The sequence below is a fragment of the Pinus tabuliformis genome, chromosome 2_2 (assembly GCF_031772625.1).
Source record: "Pinus tabuliformis cultivar Carrire ecotype Pingquan chromosome 2_2, CPIR1, whole genome shotgun sequence".
Classification (NCBI taxonomy): Eukaryota; Viridiplantae; Streptophyta; class Pinopsida; order Pinales; family Pinaceae; genus Pinus; species Pinus tabuliformis.
This window is the reverse complement of record NC_142300.1, coordinates 238,155,923-238,183,354: the sequence shown is the minus strand read 5'-3', so window position 1 is coordinate 238,183,354 and position 27,432 is coordinate 238,155,923.

Sequence of the window (27,432 nt, the reverse complement as noted above, 5' to 3'; positions counted from 1 at the left end):
CGTTGCCTTGAGATTTATTAGACCTTTGGGGAGAAATGGAAAATCGCTGAAGTTTGTGAATCAGAGATTCGACTTTAGGGTGTTCAACGGTAGATTTCTCTGAAATGTCAGGGTGTGTAGCAGCGGTTGATACTCGAGCGACTTCTAACTCTGGATTTGAGTGTAGTGGAGAAGTCGGGGGAGATGGTGAGGGCGATTTACTCTCAGAATGGTATTTAGATTTGGATTTACTTTCCATTCATAGTTCAGGCCCTCCTTCTAGCGCCAAATATGTTGAAGCCCTGAAAATCGGGTCGAAAACAAGGGGGATACCCGCCCCATCTGGACCTTGGTTGGCAGCTCCTTATCCATTTGGTATAGCAGGTCCGACTGGGGATAATGGGATCAGTTTCCCAATCTATGAGTGTGTGTGTGTGTGTGTGTGTGTAGAATTTGATGTTGCTGATCTAACAGTTCCTATTTAAGATATTTTAATTCCAACTTTAATCTAATTCTATGCTATTGTAATCTAATAAATAGCACATCTAAGTCTATACTAACCCGGGATGTAATTCTCTTATTATGCGATCTAAAAAGACTTCAAATAACAACTGGTAATAAAGATCATTCAGCGATTATAAGAAAGGAAATTAATAAAGATGAACCACTTCGCATAAAAAGTTAGACGAAACAGTTGTGAAAATCATATCGCATAATGAGCTATTCATACATTAAGCATAAATAAATAGCTATCACCGTACAAAAGTGCCAAATGATAACTAAGACATTCATGCAATAATACATAAACAACTAAAAATTGTATATCACTTTAACATATAAGCAGAAATGGTCAAGAGATAAAAGTACCATTTATGAATAGTCCTACTCATAAGCTTCAAGCAACAATGATTTATCTCTCCTTGCTCTAACATCTAAGAGTACAGAAGTGCAACATCAGTAGCAGATATCAAATGCAAACATCAACAAATCTTGATCCATTCATTCACCAAAACTTCCTCTGAGGGTGCAAAGGTGCATGTTCTGAGGACAAGTTTTTGATAAATTTGTGGACCCTTCTCTAAATGCATGAGAAGGGTTTAAATACTACTAACTAAATAACTTAATTACACAGATTCAGGATATAGTTTAAATGACTGCCCTTTTTCTAAGAAAAACTATTTTTTTTTTAAATAAATCTAATATCTAATTATTTCTGCATTTGCTCCTTATTGTTGGAAGCATTCAGTATTTGCCTAGGTAGAGTCGGCTGACTATCTTCCGCTTTTGGTTTAGCTAAGCAAACAGAAATGGTAAGAGCTGGCACCATCTTTTCAGTAAAATCGATGATATACTCGAGAGTCATCTTCTGACCATGTGGTTTCACCGTGTATGCCCAGTAATAATCCAAGTTCAACTGGGTTAGCCCTTGAATCGCTTCTGCCTTTTCTTTAGCTTTCTATTTCCAGTTTGTTCTTTACCATTGCTTCCTTGCATTTTTCGGGCTTACAAGTGACTGAGCAGTTAGAGGCTTTGCTTTTTGAGCAATTTTCTCAGCGATGCGCGATTAGCGCTAGGCGCTAATCGCGCATCAGAAACTACCTCCGTTCTTTGATCCGAGCCTCTCTGATGCATTTTTCGCCTTTTGCACCTTTTTCTTCACTGGGTATAAAGCTTCAAAATTTGTAAAAATAATGCTTTCGTGAGCTCTTGACTTTCAGCATTAAACTGCTTGTTGATATCAGCATCGTTCAATACTCATTCAACCATGGCTGTAAATGAAAGATCTGTACTGGATGGCTCAGCAGCGTTCTATGAATTTGCAGCTCTGTTGCATGTGGGCATCTTTTCTCTGTCTTTGAACATTGGAGCTTTACCCTTTTTCCTCATAGCTTCCTGCACATTGCTTTGTGTAACTTTTGTTTTTCCATTCCTGCAGTTCACAAGTGAGGGGAGAGTAATGATAATAAAAATTGACAGGAAAGCTTTAAACTCTACGGATGTACAAAAACACGCCACCTAACGTCAAATGACTCTTCGAACAACACAAAACCATATTTCCTAAAAACTGGTATATAATTCATTAATTATCATTAAAGTGCGTATCTAGTTCTTGGTTTATGGAAAAAATTTCTTGAATATTGAGCCGGGAAAATTTGCGATGGAATGTTTCTGCAATCTGCATCGCAGTATCGCATTTCGCTGTATCGCATTATTGCAATTTCATCATGTTATGCTATCGCAAGGTTGCTTTATCGCGCTATCGCAAGATCACGGATCGCAGTATCGCAGTATCGCAGATGTAGGAATTTACAGGGTAAGTTCCACAGAAAGAATACCAAAAGGACACCGCTCACAACCAGATCTCAAATCAATACACCAGTATTTTTGACGTGGTTAAAACCCTCAGAGTGCAAGGAGGGAAACAGTCCACGGCCTGTCCCAACGTGGGTACTACAGGCAATTTATTAATCAAAGAATGAAAATTTACATAAGCTTCTCTCATGCACGGATTACCCGAACAATGACCCTCCATGCGCTTTAAATAGAACTCATGGACCAATCGGGTGTCAAGCCACGGATCAAGTGTCGGTAATACCGAGGTGAGAGTGAACCGTCGGATCACTACATATCGTGACCGTCGGATTGTAAGTTACAAAATGTACAACGGTAAAGAAACACACTTTACCTAACTCTAACCTAACTCTATACTAGACCAAGATGAACTTAACTATATCCTATGTGTCGGAATATCCTAACATCCCCCCTTAAGAACAACTTGGGATAGGATTGAAGGATTTACAAATATGACACAATAGGAGAAGGAAGGAGGCACTAGAGCCTATCCCCCCTTAGTGACAACTTCCTGAACTCCAAGCATATATCGAAGTTTAGTGAACTTCGCCTCTGTGAGAGCCTTTGTGAAGATGTCTGCAACCTGATCATCTGTTGGACAATATTGCACTTCAAGAACATGGTCATGAATGAGCTTTCTGATGAAGTGCATGTGTAGTTCAATGTGTTTGCTGCGCTGATGCTGGACTGGATCTTTGCATAGCTGAATGGCACTTTGATTATCACACCAAAGTGTGGTTGGATGCTGCTGCTCAAAGCCAAACTCTGATAGGATCTGACGAAGCCACAAGGCTTCCTTACTAGCTTCCACGGCACCACGATACTCTGCTTCTGCTGACGAAAGAGAAATGGCAGCCTGTTTCTTACAAGCCCATGTAATAGGTCCTGAACCAAGAGTGAAGACATAACCGGCAGTAGACTTCCGATCATCATGGTCACCAGCCCAATCAGAATCAGTGAAACCAACTAGCAGAGGAGCTGCTTTGGCACTGTAATGAATCCCAAACTGTATTGTACCTCGAACATAACGAAGTATTCTTTTAGCTGCTTTCCAATGACTTTCACGGGGGTTTTGCATAAAACGAGCAACAAGGCCAACAGCAAAGGAAAGATCAGGACGAGTATGGGTTAAATACAAGAGTTTTCCGACAAGTTGACGGTATAAGGTAGCATCAACTTCAGGAGAAGTACAAGAGACTGAAAGTTTGACTCCAGACTGAAAGGGAGAAGGGGCTGGCTTACAGTCTTCCATGTGAAAATGACGAAGAATATCACAAGCATACTTGGACTGGGAAAGGAAAATACCCTCTTGGGATTGCAAGACTTGAAGACCGAGAAAATAGTGTAAGTGTCCTAAGTCTGTCATTTCAAATTTCTTTTTAAGGCTGGACTTCACATGGTTTATAAGGTTGGGATCACTACCAGTAAGAATAAGATCATCAACATAAAGAACAAGGATGATAAGAGAGTTGCCCACTTTCTTGGTGTAGACAGTATTGTCAGAATGACACCTAGAAAAGCCAGATTCTAAAAGAAAGCTATCCATTTTGGCATACCAAGCCCGAGGAGCTTGCTTGAGGCCATAAAGGGATTTCTTAAGTCGACAAACAAGGCTGGAGTCTGTTTGTATGAAGCCAATGGGTTGTTCCATATAGATTTCTTCCTGCAAGTCCCCATGCAAGAAGGCAGATTTAACATCCATCTGATGGACTTCCCATTTTAAAGAGGCAGCAAGGGAAAGAACAAGGCGGATAGAGTTCATTTTGGCAACAGGGGAAAAGGTTTCAGTGTAGTCAATGCCTTCAACCTGTGAAAAGCCCTTAGCAACGAGACGAGCTTTATGTTTATCAACTTTCCCATCTGGTCCATACTTGGTTCTGTAAACCCATTTACATCTAACAAGTTTGCGTCCCTTTGGTAGAGGAACAAGATCCCATGTATCATTTGTCATCAATGAATGATATTCTTCATTCATAGCTGCTTCCCAATGTGGATGGCCTGAAGCTTCTGCAAAAGTGTCAGGATCATGATTTACTGGAGCTTGAGCCAGTAAAGAAGAGGCTCTTTCAAACTGAGAACGTGTACGTCGCTGATCTGTAGGATCACCGGCAAGATCACCTGCTGCATCCCGAGTAGCACGGACCCATCTTGGAAGTTGAGGATCCTGAGAAGGTGGGGGAGGATTATCATCCTCGCTTTCATCATCTGAAGAAGAAATGTTTTCAAAGATAGAAGAGATAGGAAGAGGTGGCACATCCGCCGGACTAGGCTCGCAGGCCGATTTATTTTCATCAAATTTTACATCTCTTCTAATGATAACATTTTTGGACTTAAATGGAATAAGTCTATAACCTTTTACATCTTCAGAATATCCAACAAAAGTACATTTCTCACTCTTAGGTTCTAAAGCTTTATGCTTTTCATCTGGAATATGGGCCCATGCTTCACTTCCAAACACACGAAAGTGACTTACATCTGGTTTAATGGAACTCCAAGCTTCTTCTGGAGTGATATTCTCTAGAACCTTAGTAGGAGTGCGATTGATTATATAATTTGCACAATTAATTGCTTCGGCCCAAAAACTAAGACTGAGTCCTTTAGATTGCAGCATACAATTAGCCATTTCCTTTAAGGTGCGATTTTTCCTTTCAGCTACACCATTTTGTTGTGGAGTGTATGGAACAGTATGTTGCATTTGAATTCCATTTTCGGTGCAAAAGTTGATGAATGTGTTTTTAACATATTCTCCACCATTATCAGTTCTTAGCTTAAGAATTTGATGTCCAGATTGTTTTTCAACAAAGGCTTTGAAGGCCAAAAAGGTGTTAAATACTTCGCTCTTGAGTTTTAAGAAGTATACCCAAGTGCGTCTGGAGAAATCATCAATGAAAGTTAAGAAGTACTTGCAGCCAGAGAATGAAGCAACAGGAAGAGGACCACATAAATCACTGTGCACAAGCTGTAAAGGGGCTGAGGCGTGCCAAGAGGCACGTTTGTCAAAACTGTCCCGATGATGTTTTCCGAGTACACATCCGGAACAAACACCATCTCTGCAAGATACCATAGGAAGACCTGTCACCATATTTTCTTTACATAGATGCTGAAGGGAGCGATAGTTTAAGTGACCAAATCGCTCATGCCAAAGTTTGCTCACTTCATCATTATGAGCAACAAATACTGAGGGAAGATTTGATGACCCAAAGTTGTGAAACTTATACAACCTTTTGGAATCATCAGCAAGACCAGTAGCTAGAATCTGTTTAGGATCTTTTAGATCCTTGATTACAACATCATGAGGTGAAAATTCAACAATTTTACCTTCACCTGAATGAGTTATCTGATAGACAGATAGAAGGTTGCAGGATAAGGTTGGAACACATAATACATCATTAAACTGACCATTGTCTAGATGAACAGTTCCAGTCCCTACAACATTAAGAGATCTATCATCACCAATATATATATTTTTGGTGTTACAATCATTTAAAGAAGAAAACATGGCTTGGTTTTTGGCCATGTGACAAGAGGCTCCAGAATCAATGAGCCACTCATGAGAATGAGAAGAAGAAGAAGATACATTTAATGCATAACCAGACTGAGATGATTGATAATGACATGCAGAAAGTGCCATTCCGGAAGTTGAAGTTGAAGTAGGCTCCACATGGATGTTATGTTTCTTCATTGCGGCTTCCAAGGCTTCCATCTTCTTAAAGCATTTAGATTCTAAGTGGCCATCTCGATTACAAAAGTTACAATGTCTATCAGTCTTCTTCCATTTGTTTTTATTGGTCTTATCATTTTGCTGAAATGATCTTTCATTTTGAGGCTGAGATGGTTTAGGACCATTCTTTTGAGGATATGACTTCTTAGGATTCTTTGAATTTGGTTGCTGCTGGGCGGCTAACGCTTTCGTGGAAGAGTTTCCAAGATTAAGAAGACCAAGGTGTAAGAGTTTTTCTTGTTCTCTTATTAAGGAATCACAAAAGGAGTCAAAGGAAGGGGCCTTGTATTCTTGTCCTTGACAAATGAAAGCTTCCCTTGTAGAATGGAAAGTGGAAACAAATACAGAGTAGGCTGGTCCCAACTTAGTAAGGATGGAATAAATAAGGTTACCATCTTCTTTCTTAACTTTAACACCTTCCAAGAGATATCTAAGGGTCTTGAATTTGGACAAGAAATCTTCAATGCAAGAAAAATTATTAGGATCCAAAGTAAGCAGCTCATTTTCAAGTTGATGGGCTCTAATTTCATTTTTAATTCCAAAAACTTTAGCAAGTTTTTCTAATGCTTCATGAGGAGTCTCAAGTTCTGCAATGTGGAATCTAAGATCAGGAGAAACAGACATCCCTATCAAACCACGTGCTTGATCTTGTCTATTTTCCCATTTTGCCGCCTTGTCTTCATCTTTTGGTTTCTTCTCTTGGTCTGTGGCTATTCTGTAGAGACCTTTACTTCTAAGTAAATCTCCCATGTAGGCTACCCATTGGAAGTAGTTAGTGCTGTCAAGAATGACTTGGCATGGACTTTCCATTTTTTTTTAAAAACTGAAGCTGAAGATGCTGAAAGTAAGTGTTCCAATGGATAGATCTCGAAAAAATAGGCGGTTTTAAAAAAAACGGCTCTGAAAAAGGCTTCCGGATGAAGAAGTTATGGCTTTTTGAAAAAAAATTGTTGACGTTGCCGGCAAAGTGCGCGAATGTGCGGGAATGAAAAAATCCGCCCCCACAAAATGGAGACTTGAACCCAAGACCTCTACTCTCTTAAAATAGCTTTGAACCAATTGATCTATACAAAAAATTTGAGAGAGAGAGAGAGAGAGAGAGAGAGGGGGGGGGGGGGGGGCCTTGGTTTGCGTGCTTGCCTTGAGAAAGCTCTTTTTCCCTACAAAACACAAAACCCAACACGAATATGCAAAGAAAAACGAACCTTACGGCTCGAAGTTAGCTTTAGCCAAAAAACTAGAAATTTTAAAAAAAAAATCTCAAAGTTAGCTTTAGCCGAAAAACTAAATATTTTTCTCAATGTTTCTGATTTTCCGAGATCACACTAAGGTGCAGGGAAAAGAGCATACGCATGAGAAAAATCCTTCCTTTCTGTTTCTGATTTGCCCAGATCGCACAGAGTCGCAGGGCAAAGAGCATACGCAGAAATGAAAGGTATAGATCCGGTAAAAAAAAGGCTAAATAAACTAAGACCGAAATAAGCAGAGAGAAAATAACAGTAAACTGCAAAAAAAACACTGTATACCTCCCGATCTGAAAAATGACGCAGCTAGGGCTACCGGAAACCTTTTCGCATGAAACGAAAGGGGTTCCTCACTGGAACAGATGCTCCGAACGCAACAGAGCAGTCCTCTCGGCCCGAAAGCAGTCAGAAACAGCAGATCTAGGAAACGACAGCCGCATGCAGTTCTACCGGCTTCAGATTTGGATCACCAACGGACGCGGCCCTCAAATTGCTCTGATACCATGTAGGAATTTACAGGGTAAGTTCCACAGAAAGAATACCAAAAGGACACCGCTCACAACCAGATCTCAAATCAATACACCAGTATTTTTGACGTGGTTAAAACCCTCAGAGTGCAAGGAGGGAAACAGTCCACGGCCTGTCCCAACGTGGGTACTACAGGCAATTTATTAATCAAAGAATGAAAATTTACATAAGCTTCTCTCATGCACGGATTACCCGAACAATGACCCTCCATGCGCTTTAAATAGAACTCATGGACCAATCGGGTGTCAAGCCACGGATCAAGTGTCGGTAATACCGAGGTGAGAGTGAACCGTCGGATCACTACATATCGTGACCGTCGGATTGTAAGTTACAAAATGTACAACGGTAAAGAAACACACTTTACCTAACTCTAACCTAACTCTATACTAGACCAAGATGAACTTAACTATATCCTATGTGTCGGAATATCCTCGTTGTAATCGTTAAATCGTTATGTGTTTTTCATGCAACTTTGCGATATACGATATGCGATATCGCATATCAGCGATTTTTAAAGGTTTTCCAATTTGAGTTTTTATTAATGCATGCGATGCGATGGAGTTCGCGTCGCAGTCTCACAGTTTATCATTTTTACTCATAAGGAAATGTCCTATCATTCTTTGCGCGATGAGATGTTTCTTAAGGAGTAAAATACATGAGCCTTAATCGATTTGTTGAATTTTTTACTAAGGGTCCCCACTTACCTAGTGTTATTGCTAATACTAAATAAGGAGGGGGGTTGTTGGTGGCCACAACATATTCATGATTTCTTCTACATCTAATGCTAGATAACTGTCATCTTATCTCTAGATTAGACAATTGAATGTATCAATGAGTAGGTCACTTAGGTTTCTTCTGTATCTAAATGCAAGATAGTTGTCATCTTATCTCTGCATTGATATATTACATTTGCAAGTTTCTTTACTAGTTGCATCTGGCCATCATATACTCTATATGCATCTACTGGTGTGGTTAGTATTCTTCATCAATTCACCTAATTACCAAACTGTTGAGCATTGGTGGTCTAAAGCCTTGTAGTCTGAGGGTGTTCATGCATGTCTGGAGTGAAAACAGAGTAGGAGTGGTTATCTGGCTTGAACCAAACCATCACCCATCCCAATAAGTTCCTAGAACCATATCGAAGATTATATGTTACCAGGCATCTCCGAGCTACAACCTAGGAGAGTTTCCTGGAGACCTAACAATTCTCACCCATGTAAATACAATCATTGCGCTTTATTTTTATGTTTGCAGATGAAACAAGATCAAGAAGACAAAAATTCCCTCTAAATAACCCAAGTCATGGAAGTAGCTCAAGTACTGATAACAGTTCCAATGAAGAATGATGATTGATTTGGATATCAATGCAATTTGTTGTATTTTTTGAAATAATTATCAGTGAAAATCAAACATTTTGTTTAATGTAATGGATATAGTGTCCCAATTGAAAGACGAGTTACCAATAATAATCACATTTTTAATGACAAAGAGAATTTTATTAATATATATATAATACATTTTAAAATATACTATTTTGTTATACAATGTTGCTAATGAAATGTTAAACTAGTGATTAAATATATGGATGATTAAATATTATAATGAAGAAATGCGAAATCTGATAATATAACAAATTAATCCAAACATCATATACAAATGCACTAATCAAATTTTAATTTATATTAATATTGTTATAAGATAAATGTCGATTTTTCGATGAATAACATATTTAAAAAATTACAATAATTGCACTATCACAAGACGATGTTTTCAAAAGAGAAAATATCATACAAAAAACCACGACACTCATAACATAAAAACACACTAGTGCATTATGTCATATAAAACCACCGTGAGGACGTATTTTTGCATGACCAATGCCTTTTTGAAAAAAAAAAACATCGGGGCATCTATTTCTTCAAGCACCAGTATTATTTGCAATTAACACCCCAATGCATTGTAATTCTGAACGCACTAGTGCTTTCATAGAATTAACACCCTGGTCATACAAAATATTGCTTCCAGCCTTGATGCATTATTAAAATTAACAACAAAGGTCCTTTTATATCATTAACGCACTGGTGCATTTATACAAATAATACACATCAGCACTCCGAGTTTAAACAAAAGCATCAAGACTACAATTATTTTTTGTGGGCCCTAGTGTCGTTCCTTAAAAGAACGCCCTCGGGTGTTTTTTGATAGATAAGCACGAGGTCGGTATACATTTCAGGCTTCAGTTCTCTTTGAAATCAACGCCTCAATGATTTTAGTTATGTATGCATCCCATTCATTTTGTATATGTAACGCACAGATGCTATTTGTTCCATGAAGCACACCACCAAAAATATTTGTTGAAACCTATGGACACCTGTTGAGGGCCCTGAAATCGGGTCAACAACAAGGGGGATACCCACCCGGTCGGGAACCTGGTTGGCAGCTCCATGCCCGTTTGGTGTAGCGGGTCCGACTGGGGATAACGGGACCAGCTTCCCGTTCTAAGGGGGTGTGTGTGTGTAGAGTTTGGTGATGTGTGTGTGTGTAGAATATGATAATGAAAATATGGAATTATTTCTAAGCTAATCTAGTTCTGAACTCTGAGAGTGAATTTTATACTACTTTAATCTACAAAGAATAACACATCTAATCTACGCTAACCCGGGATAGAACTTTTTCCATTATGCGATCTAGAAAGGTTTCACACAATAATTGGTAATGAAGATTATTAAGCTATTATGAGAATATAAATCAATTAAGGTGAACCATCCTGCATAAAAAGTTAAGCAGAACGATTGTGAACAGCATATCGCATAATCAGTTATTCATGTATTAAGCACAAATCAATGACTCCACCATACAAAAGTGCCAAATGGTAGTCCACTCATTCATACGTTAACATATAAACAACATCAGCTGTATATTACTCTAAGAATGCAAGCAGAAACTCGTCAAGAGATAAAAGTACCATTTATGACTGACTTTATGCTCACAGACCTGCAGCAATAATGATCTATTTCTACTTACTTCTAATGCCTACTAAGAGTACAGAAGTGCAACATCAGTAGCAGGTATTAAAATGCAAACATAAATAAATCTTGATCCGTCCATTCATCAAAAACCCCCTCCGAGGGTGCAAAAGTGCATGTTCTGAGGACAAGTTTTTTGACAAATTTCCGGACCCTTCTCCAATGCAACGAGAAGGGTTAAATACTACTAACCGGCTAATTTTAATTACACAAATTGAGGGAACGGCTTCAAATGACCGCCCTTTTACTAAAAGCAAATTTATTTCTAAAAATCGAATCTAATTTCTAACCGTTTCTGTATCTGTTCTTTAGTGCTGTAAGCAATGCGCTGTTCGCCTTGAAAGAGTCGGCTGGTTGTCCTTTCCTTTTGTTCGAGCTTGATAATTAGAAATAACAAGAGCTGTCACCTCTTTCTGACAGGCTAGAAGATATTTTCGAAAACCTTTCTCTGGCTGGGTGTATTCGCTGTGCGCACACTTAGTACAACCCAATTTCTTTTCGAACTGATTTTGTTGTTGCTATTTCGGTTTCGGTCATGCGAATGACTCAATGAGTTAGAAGTCGCGCTGTATGGACAATCCCCTGTTTCGAGAATTGTTTCCGTTCTTTGTTCCAGGCTTTTCTGGAGCGTCTTCCTTCTCTTGCGCTTCTTTCTCTGCTTTACCAAGTCTGAGCTTCAGGATCTTTTGTAAACACGCTGCTTTTGTGCGCCTTTGACTCTGAGTCTTGGACAGTCTATTTTCATCAGTGCCTGTTGGGCGATATTCTGGAATCCGCGGTTCTGCTGCATGCAGCATCCAATTGCGGAGGCATCTTCTCTCTGTTGTCTTATTGGCTCTCTTCCCTTAGATGTTTCCTGCATATAGATTTATATCAGTCACATGTCTTGCAGTTTATGCAAAGAAGAAGGGAAATGACGAAAAGATTGACATGAAAGCATTAAATTCTAATGAATGCGTAATTCTGACATTCATCATGACTTGACTCTTCGATAAATGCGATGCAATCATTTCTGGATACTTAAGCATGCGGTCATTAATTTCCCATAAGGTGCGCGCCTAATTTTGGGCTCACAGATCATGCTGAGGAATGCCTGCGATGAATGATTTCTGTGATTTGCATCGCAGTCTTGAAAATTGCGATGTAAATAGGTGGCGTCGCAGCAATTGACAGTCTCATTCGTCGCAAACCATAGATCGCAGATCGCAGCTTTGCATGGTCGCAGATCGCATATCCCAATATCGCAAGATCGCAAGGTTTTCGCTTTGTCACTTTGTGCTGCTCATGCGACATATGCGACGTGCGACGTCGCATATCAGCCGTCGGCGTTTCTTCAAGTTTTCCCTTTTCAAGCGCTTTTAATGCTCGCGATGCGATGGGTTCTCGCATCGCTCGTTTTCAGTGCGTTTATGCGCTTTGGGCAAGTGCTCCTTTTTTTATTGCAATGCGATATAGCTCTTAGGGAGTTGATACAAAAGATTTTTCAAACGAAAATATTTTTTTGGATTTTTGGATTTTTGGCTAAGGGTCCCCCTTTGCTTGATGTTATTACTAATATCAAACGAAGAGGGGGGTTGTTGATGACCACAACAATGGCGATTCACTGTGAAGAACCAGTTATCTCTGTATTTCTATTGACCGTTCACTTCCGAAACAGCAAAATTTTTATATGTCTAAATTTTGTTATGGACAGATAGAGTAGATTACCCCTCACCTTGTCGATGATATTTTGTCTCAACCTTTTTATATCCCAATTGCTTGTTTCCTCCGGCTTTTTTCTTGCATTCGCACTAGGCATTACTTGGTCTTGATTAAAGATAAAATAAGGTCTTCTCTATGTACTGGCTTAAAAGTATACTCATTTGTGGTAGGTAGAGCCTCTGCTGCCCGCAAGCGTCCATAGCCTCGACAGGGTTACCATGTTATCCAGCAATGATCCTTTTTCCTGCTTGAGGTTACTCGCAACATTCCAGAGAAAAATCCTTTTTGACACACTTTTCCTTTTTTAATTCTCTAAAGAACAATGTCTTGGTTTGGTGGCCAAATTATGACACAGTCATTCACTCGATTTACACTTTTGCTGAACAAGTCGGCTCGTGATGAGACCTCTTGTCTTTTGATTGCAACAATCTTAAGTCGTTGCCCTGTTTTGGTGGACAGTATTGGCAAAGTCAGCAAGTTATAATATCTGTGATCATGATAAGCCGGCTCGTGATGAGACCTCTTATTCTTTGAGATATAGTGTTATCCTTGGATTATTTCTCTGAACGTTGTAATTTCCTTTTAGCAGGGAGGAAGTCATTGTTTTTCCTTAAGAAAGCTCTGGACGACAATACTAGAGTTTTTGAAAACAACAGCTTTGCAGAGAGTACTTATTTTATTATTGATGATACCTTTCATGGTGCTGATACAAAACAAATTTTTGCCAAAGGCTGCTTTTGTCAAAGTTTCTTAAAGGTTGAAACGAGTATCATGATCAAAGTGAAGTTAACTCTTTTTGTCAATAATAAAATTCAGATTTTTCAAAAATTTTGATATTTGTACAAGCGAAATCAAAATCTGATAGAGAATTGACGTGCTCTTTCATGAATCCTTTTTAAATGATCATTTACAACGGGTTTTATAAAAAGAAAAAAAAAAGAAAACAGGATGAAATATAAGAACTAAATCTATCCTACAAAAATTAGAAGAATTCTCTTCTATGGAAAATATGATTTAAGAATCAGTCCGTTGACAGGTAAAGAATCTCTCCTACCTGCCAGATCTCACAACACGAATGTAGACGGGCCTATGACTTCTACAATCTGAAAAGGGCCAAGCCACAGCTTTTGAAATTTTGTATGTTTGCCCTTTTCTTCATGAGCCTTATCCCATTTCAAAACTAAATCACCCATCTGAAAGTTTTTTCTGGTTATGATGCTTGAGTCAAAAGAAGATTTTATTAGCGCTTGGTGATGTGCATGGGTTTTCCTAGCTTGTTCTCGTTGTTCTTCTAGTTTGATTATTTCCATTTGTCTTAATTGTAATGAGGAAGTAGGTACTTCATCGATGTATTGCACTAAAGACAAAGAGGGAATGACTAAGTGAGTCGGAAGAACCACTTCCCTCCCATAAACTAAATTAAAGGGAGAAGTGCCGATTGAAGCTTTCTTTGTGATTCTATCAGCCCATAAAGCATTTACCAGCGCTTTGTGCCAATTCCTTTGGTTTTGGTCGACTGTTCTTTTGATAATTCTGATTAGGTTCTTGTTTGTTGATTCAGCCAATCCATTACCTTGCGGATAGTAGTTGGCAGAATATTTCAGTTTGAACCCTCTTTTAAGCGCAAACTCAGTCATAGCATTTCCAAAAAAATATGAAGCGTTATCAAACATTAAGGCCGTTGGCAATCCAAACCTAGTTATGATAAATTGGTCTATGAATTCAATAATGTTTTCAGAATAAACTGTCTTGAGAGGAACTGCTTCTACCCATTTGGTAAAATAATCAGTTGCTGTAAGGATATACTTATGCTTCTTAGAAGAGTGAGGAACGATCTCACCTATTATGTCCAAGCCCCATTGACTGAATGGTTGGTCGATGTTGACCGGTTGTAGCGGCATGGATGGTTTCCTTTGTTTTCCTGCAGCAGTCTGGCAGACTTGGCATTTCCTTACGTGATTGTATGAGTCTTTGAACAGCGTGGGCCAATAATATCCTGCACGCAAGATTTTGTGTGCAGTCGCATCTCCGGCATAATGTCCACCTGCTGGTCCATCGTGAAGTTCTTGCAAAACCTTTTCGGCTTCAATTTTCTCAAGACACCTAAGGAGTACAAAATCGTAATTCCTTTTAAACAGGACATCATTTATGAGCTAGTATTGTTTAGCTTTTAATCTCAGAGCTCTTTTCTTGGTATGATCTAGATGTGATGGAGCATACCCGTTCTTAAGAAAATAAATGGTGTCAGCATATAATGATTCTGCATCGTTTAGGCTTACCTCATATTCTTGTACCTCTTCAGATGAGTTCTCTAGGATTTGCGATGCTCCGGCTAACATCTTGCACAAGCCTTGACCTCTTATGATGTTTGCTGGTTTGATCTCAAGATCATATTCTTGTAAAGCGGTAATCCAATTAGCTCTCTTCTCGCCCACGTCTTTCTGCACCAAAAGGTTTCTTACCGCTAGAAACGGTACTACGACTTTGGTGTGGGCTTTAAGCAAGAAAGGTCTGAAATATTTGATTGCTTTGAAAACAGCATATGCTTGTTTCTCTACGTCTGAGTAATTAATTTCAGCACCTTGTAAGTTCGAGCTAAAGAATGCAATTGGAGCTTCCGCTTTCTCTTGATTTGCTTGGGTCAAAATCGCGGCATAGGATTTCTCTGAGGCAAAAGTGTATAAGATGAAAGATTCTGAAAAATTTGGGGTGGCCAAAGATGGAGCATTGATGATAGCTTGTTTGATTAAGTTAAATGCTTCGTGCTCATCTAGACCCCATTTGAAAGTTGAATTCTTTTTTATCATATTTTGTAAGGGAGAAATAATACGTGAAAAATCCGGGACAAATCTTTTGACAAAATTGATCTGTCCAAGGAAGGATTGCATGGCTTTCTTGTTATGAGGTATGGATATTTCAGAAATTTCCTTGATTCTGTCGGGTTCTATGTGAATACCGGATTTCGACACTATGAATCCGAGCAATTTCCCTTCGCTTAACGCAAAGAAAGATTTCTTTGGGTTGAGCGAAATCCCATACCTCAAGCATCTTTGAAAGATTTGCTTCAAATCTTTGAGGTGGTTGTTTCGATTTTTGGAGTACACTGTTATATCATCCAGGTAAATCACTACTGATTTATTGACTAACCCTTTAAACGCGATGTCCATGGCTCTCTGAAAGGTAGCTCCGGCATTGATCAGACCAAATGGCATCTTCCGATATGCATAAGTGCCCCATTTGGTTCGGAACGTAGTCTTTAACTGATCATCGGGATGCACCAGTACTTGATTGTATCCCGAGAATCCATCCAGGAATGACATTAATTCTGAGCCTGCTACTGCCTATAAAATTTGCTCCATAGGTGGGAGGGGAAAGTTATCTTTCTGACAGGCTTTGTTGAGATTTCAGAAATCAATACAGATTCTAATGTCTCCGTTTTTCTTCCTAACGGGCACCATATTGGATACCCATTTAGAATGCCTGACGGGGAAGATTATTCTGGCTCTCAACAACTTATTAAGCTCAGTTTTTATCTGATTTTCTAGGTTAGGGTGTATTTTTCTGAGCTTTTGCTGGACAGGTTTTTCATTGTCAATCATAGGGATAACATGTTGAATGATAGAAGTGTTGTAAGTCTTCAGCTCATCGTAATTCCAGGCAAAAACGTTTTTGTATTGTCTCAGAAGACGGATATATGCTGATTTTTCTTCAGGGGCTAGGCCCTGGCCTAGGTTAACGTTCTGTGGCTTCTGATCGGTCCCTAGGTTTACTAATTCATAGTTCAGGGTAGAACTGCAAAGTTTTGCATTGGCGGACCTTTTAAACCGATTTTTCAAATCATATAGATCTTCTAGCTTGACCACCGATTTCGGTATAGCATTGTCAGAGCTATTTTGTTGTATTTGATGATCATGATGGTCTTCGTCGATTATCTGATTTGAGTAGGATCCTTCAGAAGTAAGGAAATTTACGATGTCAGGATCGTCGTTGAACGCTCTCCAATTGGTGATATTGTCAGGGATGGATGGTTTAAAGATCAATTCTATTGAAAACCTATCAGGACTAAAATCTTCAGAAGGGATAATTCTAGAGGCTACGTTAGCTAACAGGTCTGCACTCGCGTTTTGAATTCTTGGAATTGACGAGATGTTGAATGCTACGAAATGTGCAGTGAGATCTTGAATTAATGATTGATAATGCTTTAAATGACTTGACAGGCAATGTATGGTGTTACGTACCTGTTTTACAATGATCTCCGAATCTCCAAAGACTTGAAGATACTTAACGTTCAATCCGATTGCTTTGTATAGGCCTTGAACCAAGGCTTCGTACTCCGCTGTGTTGTTCGTGCAATCGAACTCAAGTCTGCATGTGAGCATAATCTTGTTCCCGTCTGGGTTAATCAGAACGCATCCTGCTCCTGCTCCCTCATTTGATTTAGATCCGTCAAAATATAATTTCCAAAATAAAGATGTATTTACAGAATTATCTAAAAAACTAAAACATTTTGAGTCATCAGTTTGTGAGAAATTTTCAACTTGGGATAAAACTGAATTCTCTAAGTATGGTGAAATATGAGCATTGAAATTACCTAGGAAAGAATCTATTGCGTAATTGCCTACAATGCTGCTATTGTACGTTATGGCCTCATTTTCTCCTTCCAGTTCTGTCACTATGTATTTTTGGTGCAACTCTCGTTCAACCTTTATCTGATTTGGTTTACCATTGTATGGTAACCACATGTGCGACCAATCGGTTGAAAAATATCCGTGGAGTTTTTCCAACCAATCCCTGCTAAGAATCAAACCATAGAACTCAGGGATATCAGCTACTAGAATGTCGATAACCTGACACACTTTCGGGTTAGACGACAATCTTATGGTCACCTGATTGAGTTCACCAATCACTTCGACTTGGGATCGATCAAGTTGAACTATGCGTACTGTGGATTTTTGAGGTTGCACATTCAATTTAGCACATATTGACCTGGGTAAAATATTCGTTGAAGCACCAGAATCGACCAAGCAATTGTGCACGTTTTTGTTGAAGATTTCATATGTGAGAAGAAAAGGAGGAGTATGAGATCTTGATCTTCCTCCAATCAAGGCGATGTCATTTGGATCAATTTTATCGATCGTGTTGGTTGGAGGCCTTCCCAGATTGTGGGAAGCTACCGCTGTAGGTAAAGATGTAGTAGGCACATCATGTAATTATTTCATCATTATTTTCTGCTGGTGTTTCAATTTACTCAATTCATACAGAGTGATATTAGCCCTAGTCTTCTTCATGTCATCAATTATGTTATACTCCATTTCATCCGACACTATTAGTGTTCTTGATGGAGGCGTTTGATCAGATTGGACTGGGCTAATCTGGGTCGCTTTAGCAGTTGTCTTTTTTGTTGCGACCTTTTCTCTTGTTGCAGGGCTTGCGCCCTTTTGTTTTGGGGTAGTTATGGGAGGATCAAGTTGATTTTTGCTTCTCGTGCTAACAGGAAATTCTTCTTGATCCTCTTCTTGTGGGAGGATGAAGTCCCACATTCCTTGTAGTTCTACGACCTCTTCCTCGTCGGTCTGCCCTTCAGTGGTATTCTCTTCTTCTTCGTCTTCTTCAGATTCAACGTTTGAGACAAGACTAGGTGGTCTTACCTCCATGGGAGGATTTCTTTTAAAAGTCCTAAAGGGCTTTTTCGAAGAAGTCTCTGCTACTTGTTTCTTAATATCAATCATCTCATTTGACATGGCTTTCAACACTTTTTGTAATCCTTCCAAATCGAAAGGATCTTTCGTTTGCTTCTTCTTGGTGTCTTCTTTGAAAGAGATCTTCTTATATTTGCGTTCTTCTATAGCAGATCTCTTTTCTAGGGCTACCACGCGTTTTTCCACTGCTAACGCTTCTGTCAAGTTGTCGACTAAGGTGGTCTTGTTTGCCCTATCTACGAAGATAGCCAAGTTTGGAGGTAAAGCCGTGATGTACCATTCACATCTTACTTCCTCGCTGGGTTGTGAGGTAGCGAGGATTTTGTTGAGGATCTTATTGAACCATAAGTTAAAATCTTTAATGGGTTCTCTAGCCTCAGCCTTAAGATTAGATAGGTCACTGATCAATTTCGCCGTGGATCTGTCATCACCAAACTTGGTGAGGAACTGACTTTGAAAAATGTCCCAGTTAGTGATGGATCCGGAAGGTAACGAAAAGTACCATGACCTGGCTGTTCCTTGCATTGTATAAGGGAACAGCCGGACAACAGCGTCTTCGTTAGTGACTCCGTTGAGATTAACAGAAAGCATGAAATTATTGATATGTTCCTCGGCTAGCATGCCTGCTTCCGGATTGAATTTAGGCAGCCATTTCTCAGGATGGGCCGGTATAGGGCTCAGGGGTGGAGGCATTAAAACCGCCCCAGGATTGTTCCATGGAGACTGGGCCATCGTTGAGCTGCTAGTTAATGGAAGTGCAGAAGATGAATTCTGATGCTGAGAAGATGAAGATATTAAGATCTTTGATGTTTGAAGAGGAAGGTTTGTAGAAGCTGGGTGAGTGAGTTGGAATGAAAGAGTGGGTGGATGACTTCGCGGTGAGGGAGTTGATATGGACGAAGTGGATGAAGGAGTCTGACTGTCAGACTCTGGTGGTGTTTTCCTTGCTCTTTTCCTGGTAGGGAGAGAGAGTTCACTTGGTTGTATGCCAAATTTTTCACTCTTTGATCTGGTAAGGGGATGAGCAGGGTTATACTACAAAGTCACGCTGCTTTTAGATTTATCAGACTTCTGGTTAAAAATAGAAAATCCCAGGAGTTTACGAATCAAAGTCCGAATTTCAGGGGGTTCAATGATAGATTGGTTTGATATATTCGAATATGTAGCAGTGGTAGATACTCGAGCGACTTCAAATTCTGGGTTTAACCGTGTTGGAGAAGTCGAGGGAGTTGATGAGGGTGTATTACTCTCAGAATGGTATTTAGATATTTCTTTAGGTGCCATTCATAGTTCTGGCCCTCCTTCTAGCGCCAAATATGTCGAGGGCCCTGAAATCGAGTCAACAACAAGGGGGATACCCACCCGGTCGGGAACCTGGTTGGCGGCTCTGTTCCCGTTTGGTGTAGCGGGTCCGACTGGGGATAACGGGACCAACTTCCCGTTCTAAGGGGGTGTGTGTGTGTAGAGTTTGGTGATGTGTGTGTGTGTAGAATATGATAATGAAAATATGGAATTATTTCTAAGCTAATCTAGTTCTGAACTCTGAGAGTGAATTTTATACTACTTTAATCTACAAAGAATAACACATCTAATCTACGCTAACCCGGGATAGAACTTTTTCTATTATGCGATCTAGAAAGGTTTCACACAATAACTGGTAATGAAGATTATTCAGCTATTATGAGAATATAAATCAATTAAGGTGAACCATCCTGCATAAAAAGTTAAGCAGAACGATTGTGAACAGCATATCGCATAATCAGTTATTCATGTATTAAGCACAAATCAATGACTCCACCGTACAAAAGTGCCAAATGGTAGTCCACTCATTCATACGTTAACATATAAACAACATCAGCTGTATATTACTCTAAGAATGCAAGCAGAAACTCGTCAAGAGATAAAAGTACCATTTATGAGTGACTTTATGCTCACAGACCTGAATCAATAATGATCTATTTCTACTTACTTCTAATGCCTACTAAGAGTACAGAAGTGCAACATCAGTAGCAGGTATTAAAATGCAAACATAAATAAATCTTGATCCGTCCATTCATCAAAAACCCCCTCCGAGGGTGCAAAAGTGCATGTTCTGAGGACAAGTTTTTTGACAAATTTCCGGACCCTTCTCCAATGCAACGAGAAGGGTTAAATACTACTAACCGGCTAATTTTAATTACACAAATTGAGGGAACGGCTTCAAATGACCGCCCTTTTACTAAAAGCAAATTTATTTCTAAAAATCAAATCTAATTTCTAACCATTTCTGTATCTGTTCTTTAGTGCTGTAAGCAATGCGCTGTTCGCCTTGAAAGAGTCGGCTGGTTGTCCTTTCCTTTTGTTCGAGCTTGATAATTAGAAATAACAAGAGCTGGCACCTCTTTCTGACAGGCTAGAAGATATTTTCGAAAACCTTTCTCTGGCTGGGTGTATTCGCTGTGCGCACACTTAGTACAACCCAATTTCTTTTCGAACTGATTTTGTTGTTGCTATTTCGGTTTCCAGTCGTGCGAATGACTCAATGAGTTAGAAGTCGCGCTGTATGGACAATCCCCTGTTTCGAGAATTGTTTCCATTCTTTGTTCCAGGCTTTTCTGGAGCGTCTTCCTTCTCTTGCGCTTCTTTCTCTGCTTTACCAAGTCTGAGCTTCAGGATCTTTTGTAAACACGCTGCTTTTGTGCGCCTTTGACTCTGAGTCTTGGACAGTCTATTTTCATCAGTGCCTGTTGGGCGATATTCTGGAATCCGCGGTTCTGCTGCATGCGACATCCAATTGCGGAGGCATATTCTCTCTGTTTTCTTATTGGCGCTCTTCCCTTAGATGTTTCCTGCATATAGATTTATATCAGTCGCATGTCTTGCAGTTTACGCAAAGAAGAAGGGAAATGACGAAAAGATTGACATGAAAGAATTAAATTCTAATGAATGCGTAATTCTGACATTCATCATGACTTGACTCTTCGATAAATGCGATGCAATCATTTCTGGATACTTAAGCATGCGGTCATTAATTTCCCGTAAGGTGCGCGCCTAATTTTGGGCTCACAGATCATGCTGAGGAATGCCTGCGATGAATGATTTCTGCGATTTGCATCGCAGTCTTGAAAATTGCGATGTAAATAGGTGGCGTCGCAGCAATTGACAGTCTCATTCGTCGCAAACCATAGATCGCAGATCGCATATCGCAATATCGCAAGATCGCAAGGTTTTCGCTTTGTCACTTTGTGCTGCTCATGCGACATATGCGACGTGCGACGTCGCATATCGGCCGTCGGCATTTCTTCAGGTTTTCCCTTTTCAAGCGCTTTTAATGCTCGCGATGCGATGGGTTCTCGCGTCGCTCGTTTTCAGTGCGTTTATGCGCTTTGGGCAAGCGCTCCTTTTTTTATTGTGATGCGATATAGCTCTTAGGGAGTTGATACAAAATATTTTTCAAACGAAAATATTTTTTTGGATTTTTGGATTTTTGGCTAAGGGTCCCCCTTTGCTTGATGTTATTACTAATATCAAACGAAGAGGGGGGTTGTTGATGACCACAACAACACCCAAATTTTTTTAGTTGTGATGAAGTTCCATTGTAATCTCTGCTAAAACATCCTCTATTACAAACGAATGTTTTAGCGGATTTTTTTTTACAATTGTGGCCAATTTTATAACAATAAAAATCTTCATTATAACCTCCGCTAGAAGGTATTTTCCTTGTAGTGAGAGTTTCATCCACTAAGAGAAGTTTCAAATAGAGGAAAATTTGTAGGCGCTAAGAAAAGTTGCACAAAAAAGAAGAGTTATAAAGAAGGAGAAACATAATTTTAGTGGGAGCATCCCTTTTCCATTGATGTCAAATGGGGATAAGTTGCAAGCACATGACGAATTGTAGATATGGGGAGTTCCTTATTGCAAAATTGACTTAGGCTTTCCATAAATTAAACAGGGGGATATCGTCAGAAATATTGTTTTCATTATTGTGAATGATAGTGGTAGACTAATTATGTACAAGATAATGATTGAAAAATGAAGATGGTTGGAAATAATGTTTTCAAATTTTTGATGCCCCATTTGGATACCCTAAATTTGAAGGAATTTTTACTCCAATTACCTAGCTCAAATGGGATCAAAGGATTAATGGTTGGAAATATTATTCTAATACCCTTCCAATGATATATGGCACTCCCTCTAATTCCAAAGGAATGAGGAGATGTGATATATTTTTTCAAAATGACCCAATCAAAGTACAAGTAGGCAAACCCAACCGATTTTACAAGTCAACCCCATAAGTGAATGTGAAAACACTATAAATAAAGATAATACGAGTGCATTTAAACACCATCCAAGAAAGAAGATATTTGAGGTTACGAGAGGATATAAAGAATATTTTTTTGGGTGATTCTTGGAGTCTAATGGTGGAAGATAAAATTTGGTTTATGGGGTGAACGAGTAATCATGGAATTTTCAATATAATGTTTCTTCAAGGATGTTTTATAATGTGAAACTTGGATGTAACAGGTAGAATAGTTTCGTGTACTTGAGGTTCAAATTTCAAACCTCATTTCTCCATAATTTCATAAATATGGTCTCAAGAATTTAGGCATCCTGAATGCTCATAAATCTACTTCAAATGGATTAGCTTGGTATTTTCACTATAACTTTGGTTCTATGATGATGGAAACTATGAAATATGTAAGAGAAAGAGAATAGGTCTCAAGGTACCTGAGGTAGAAATTTCATACCTTATGTAACTATAATTTCATATATATGACATGAGGAGTTTAGTGTTCTTAAATGCTTTGGAAACATGTTTGAAATAGGTAAGATTGGAATTTGTGGTATAACATTCTTTCTAATATGTTTCATATACTAAATTTGGATGAGATAGAGAAGAGGTATCTAGGTATCTAAGGTAGAAATTTTAGAACTATATTTGCAAAATTGGATATGTTGCATGTTTTGTAAATTCATTCTTGCAAAGAATCCAAGAGAAATAAGTTATGTAAGAAGTAGACTTGATGAATGAAGAAGAATAAAGTAGACATTGTGAAGGAAAAAGAAACTAATATACCTAGTGAAGGTATAAACAACAAGAAAATATGATTAAAGAAAAAACAACTAACAAAAATTGTGAAGAAGAAAGAAGATTTGGGGAAGTAGACTGGTGCCTACAAAGAAGTAGTGGGAATTGGTGTCTCCTATAGGTTAGTGCCTAGAAAGCAACAAAGGTGATCAATTTCTCTTATAGTTTGATGGATACAAAGAAGAAAATGGGATTGGTGTCTCATATAGGTTGGTGCATTCAAAGCAATAAAGGGGATTGTTGTCTCTTCTAGGTTAGTTCCTACAAAGAAACAAAGTGGATTCGTGTGTCATGTAGGTTGGTGGATACCAAGAATTAGAGGGGATTGGTGTCTCCTATAGGTTGGTGCCTACAAATCAGTGAATGGGACTCATTCACTCCACAAATTACATATTTACCCACACACATTTTCCTTCCAATACTTTGTCCTTCTATAGATTATCATAAAACTTCAAGAAAAGACATGTTGATTAAAAAATACATATCAATCCATTAACTAAATAATTAAGTCCCCTTTTATTTCACCTTTCAAAATACCATGGGATTCTTAAAACATGGGTTTGAAACCACCATTTCACTATTTGACTTTTTTTTTATGTAAATTCACTTTACAAATTTTTTCACGTAATATGTTGAACAAAATTATGTGTTCATTTTTCAATATATAAAGATATAATATACGTGCAAATTGAATATCTTATTTGACCTGACATACCATTAGTTTAGAAATTGTCCAAAATTGTGTTCAGTGGTTACTTGAAGAAATGGAATCCCCTTGAATTTTCTAAGGGTGACAATCCTTGATATTTTTACTCGCAATTAATTGAAGATATCTTGTTAAAGGAATAAAATGAGACAAAAACATTTCAATTTTAGCAAACATAAAATATCATATATGTCTTAAATGAAATTATATAAAAATTACATGAGTTTGGAAAGTAAAAATCCCCAAAAAAGGGTCATTAAAACCTTGCCTATGATCTCCTTCATAGTATCTTTATATATACACCCCCTTGAAGGGAATACCATATTTTATAAAGGGTCATTTTACCCTTATCTAAGCTCTCTTAGACAAAATTTGTATGTGCAAAAGAGGGCTAGTAAATGTTTCCTCAAGCCCACCCCCCCTCCCACTACTAGAAAACTATGTGTGAAAAAGGGTTGGATAATAATTCCACATGATAATGTATGACATGAATACCAACTTTAAGGAAGGGTCATCCAACCTATATCCATGATTAAACTCAATGATAACACCATTTTGAAGGAGAGGTTTTCTGACCCTTCTTCAAGATTCACCTTATAGGAAAAACTTTCTTGAGGAATTGTTAGCTAACCCATACACGAAATCTAAAAAAATATAATAATTATCGCGATGAAGAGTATTAAATCCACCTTTGTGCTCTATTTCAATTATAATTACATCCTTAAGGAATTTTGTTCCAACCATTCTCAGTCTTCTCCCTACATACGAATATTATTCTAGAGGAAGGGTTAGCTAATCCTTTATTAAGATATCATGTACATGAAATCTACGTAAAGTTGGCTAGACCTTCTCTATAAATCAAATACATGATAATACCAACATTGATGAAGTTTTGGGACAATAATCCCTATGATACCCATTACACAAAACCTATTTTTGATGAAGGGTTCACATAATATCTTGAGATTTCCTTCATGTAAAAAACTTGATGAATGGGTTTTTATCCCGTCTACTAGATAACGTATTATACGTATATCATCATTACAGAATACTTGGATAATCCTTTCACTATATAAACCTTGATGTGAATGCCATACTTAAGGAAGGGTTATCCAACCCTTCTTCATGCTACCCCTACATGAGATTTCGTTGCTAGCCTTATCCATGCTAAGCACACATTGAATTTTCTTTAACATAAATATCATCCCTAAGAAGGGTTGGTGGACCTTTCTCCATGATCCATATGTATGAGAATATAATAATGGAGGAAGTGCTAGTCAACACCTCCTTGTGATACCCCTTATGGGAAAACATATATAGTTGATGTGTCTACCAACATTTCCATAGGGTACTTGCAACATGAAAACCATCTCACATGAAGGGTTTATTTTCTATTATCTAGGATTTGAATGCATGATAATATTACACTTGAATATGGATTGACTAAACCTTGCACTACCCCATGATGAGAATATCATCAATGAGAAATGGTCAACTAACTCTTCTGTATTCTCTTCCTCCATGGCGATTTTATGATGGATTCAAAGGGTTAAACAACCATTCCTAGAGATTCCCATTATTTGAAAATATTAGTTGATGGAGAGTAGGTATACACTTATACTTGATACCCCTTAACATGAATAACATCTTTCAAGAAGTGTCAACTAAATAAGATCCACCATATGAAAAAAGGTAACTAGAGGAAGTGTGGGCTAACCCTTCCATAAGATACCTCATGACATGAATACCATCTCTCAAGAATATTTGTCTCATAATTATTCATCCTCACCATAGAAGATATCATTATGCTTAAATAATGAAAAACTAACCCTTCCACTGAATACCTTGCGATGAGAATACCAACATTGATGAAGTTTAATACCACCTTTATCTCTAACCCCCCTACATGAAAATATTGTGATGAGAGAAGGGTTAGTCAACCAACCCTCTAAAATGCCATTATTTGAAAATATTACTTACGAAAGGTTCATTTGATCCCTCCACTAGATACTTATCCACATGAATATCATCCTTTAGAAATGGTCAAATGAAATTTCTCCATTCTTTCACAAAATTAATATTTTATGCTTGAAGAAGTACCATTTGGAAATTCAATTATACCATATGACAAGAATACATCATTAAGGAAGGGTTGATAACACTTCTCCATGCTCTCATTCATGATAATAATATGCAAGAGGAAGGGCCTATGACCCTTCACCAAGGTACTCCTTACACCAAAACTTTTATTATAGAGAGATCACCATACCCTTTTACTGGATATCTTGTCATACAAACACCATCCATGAGAATGTGTTGGATGACCCTTAACCCTACTCCCCTACCATGAAAATACTATTCTAGAGGAAGGGCCAACTAATCCTTTGCTAGGATCCCAATTATGTGAAAATGTTTCGTTGGGAAAGGTTGGGTGACCCTTCTCCATGCTCCCCCACCATAAATAAACATGTTGGAGGATGCGTGGGATGAATCTTTCATAAGATCCCACTTATTGGAAAAAAAATCTAAAAGAATAATTAGACAACCATTGCATTAAATATTCATCAACATTAAAACTATCCTTTAGGAGAGGAAATCCTACACTTTTCCATTCTCCCACTCCATGAGAACACTATGCTTTAAAAAAGGTTGGTCAACTTTCCACTTTATACATCGTAATTAGAAATGATCATTGAGGAAGGTTTAGATAACCCTTCTCTATGCTACCCCTCCATGATAATTATATGCCATAGGATGGGTTGGTCAATCCTTCTTTGATGTTTTCATTATGTAAACTATAATTTCGAAAGGGTTGACCAAAACTTCTTCTACATGAGCCATGACATGAATACCATCCTTGAGGAAGGGTTGGTTTACCCTTGTCCATGCTTCCCCACCATGATAATGGTATGTTGGAGGAAAGACTTAATGACCCTTCTCCATGGCCCCACTTATGTGAAAAATTATTGGAGGAAGGGTGGGCAACCATTTCATAGGATATCACATCATGTGAATACCATCCATTTAAAATAGTTGCTTGATTTTTCTCCATGCTCCCCCCATGATAATACTATGATATAATAAGGGTCATTAGACCCTTTCACTACATACACATGAAGAAAATATTGTTACTAAGGAAGATTTAGTGGACCATTTTCTATGATCTCATTCCATAAGAATATTATGTCAAGGGGAGGATTAGTTAACCATTCCATGAGAATTCCATTATTTAAAAAAAATCATGTTGGAGGGTTTGATAACACTTTTGTTGGATATTTTCACTTTAATACCGTCCTTTAACAAGGGTTAGCTAAACCTTATCCATGTTCTAACTCAATTTGAATGTGCTTCAAGAAGGATTGGTTGACCCTTCCACTCTATGACTCCCAAAAATACTACCATATTAAG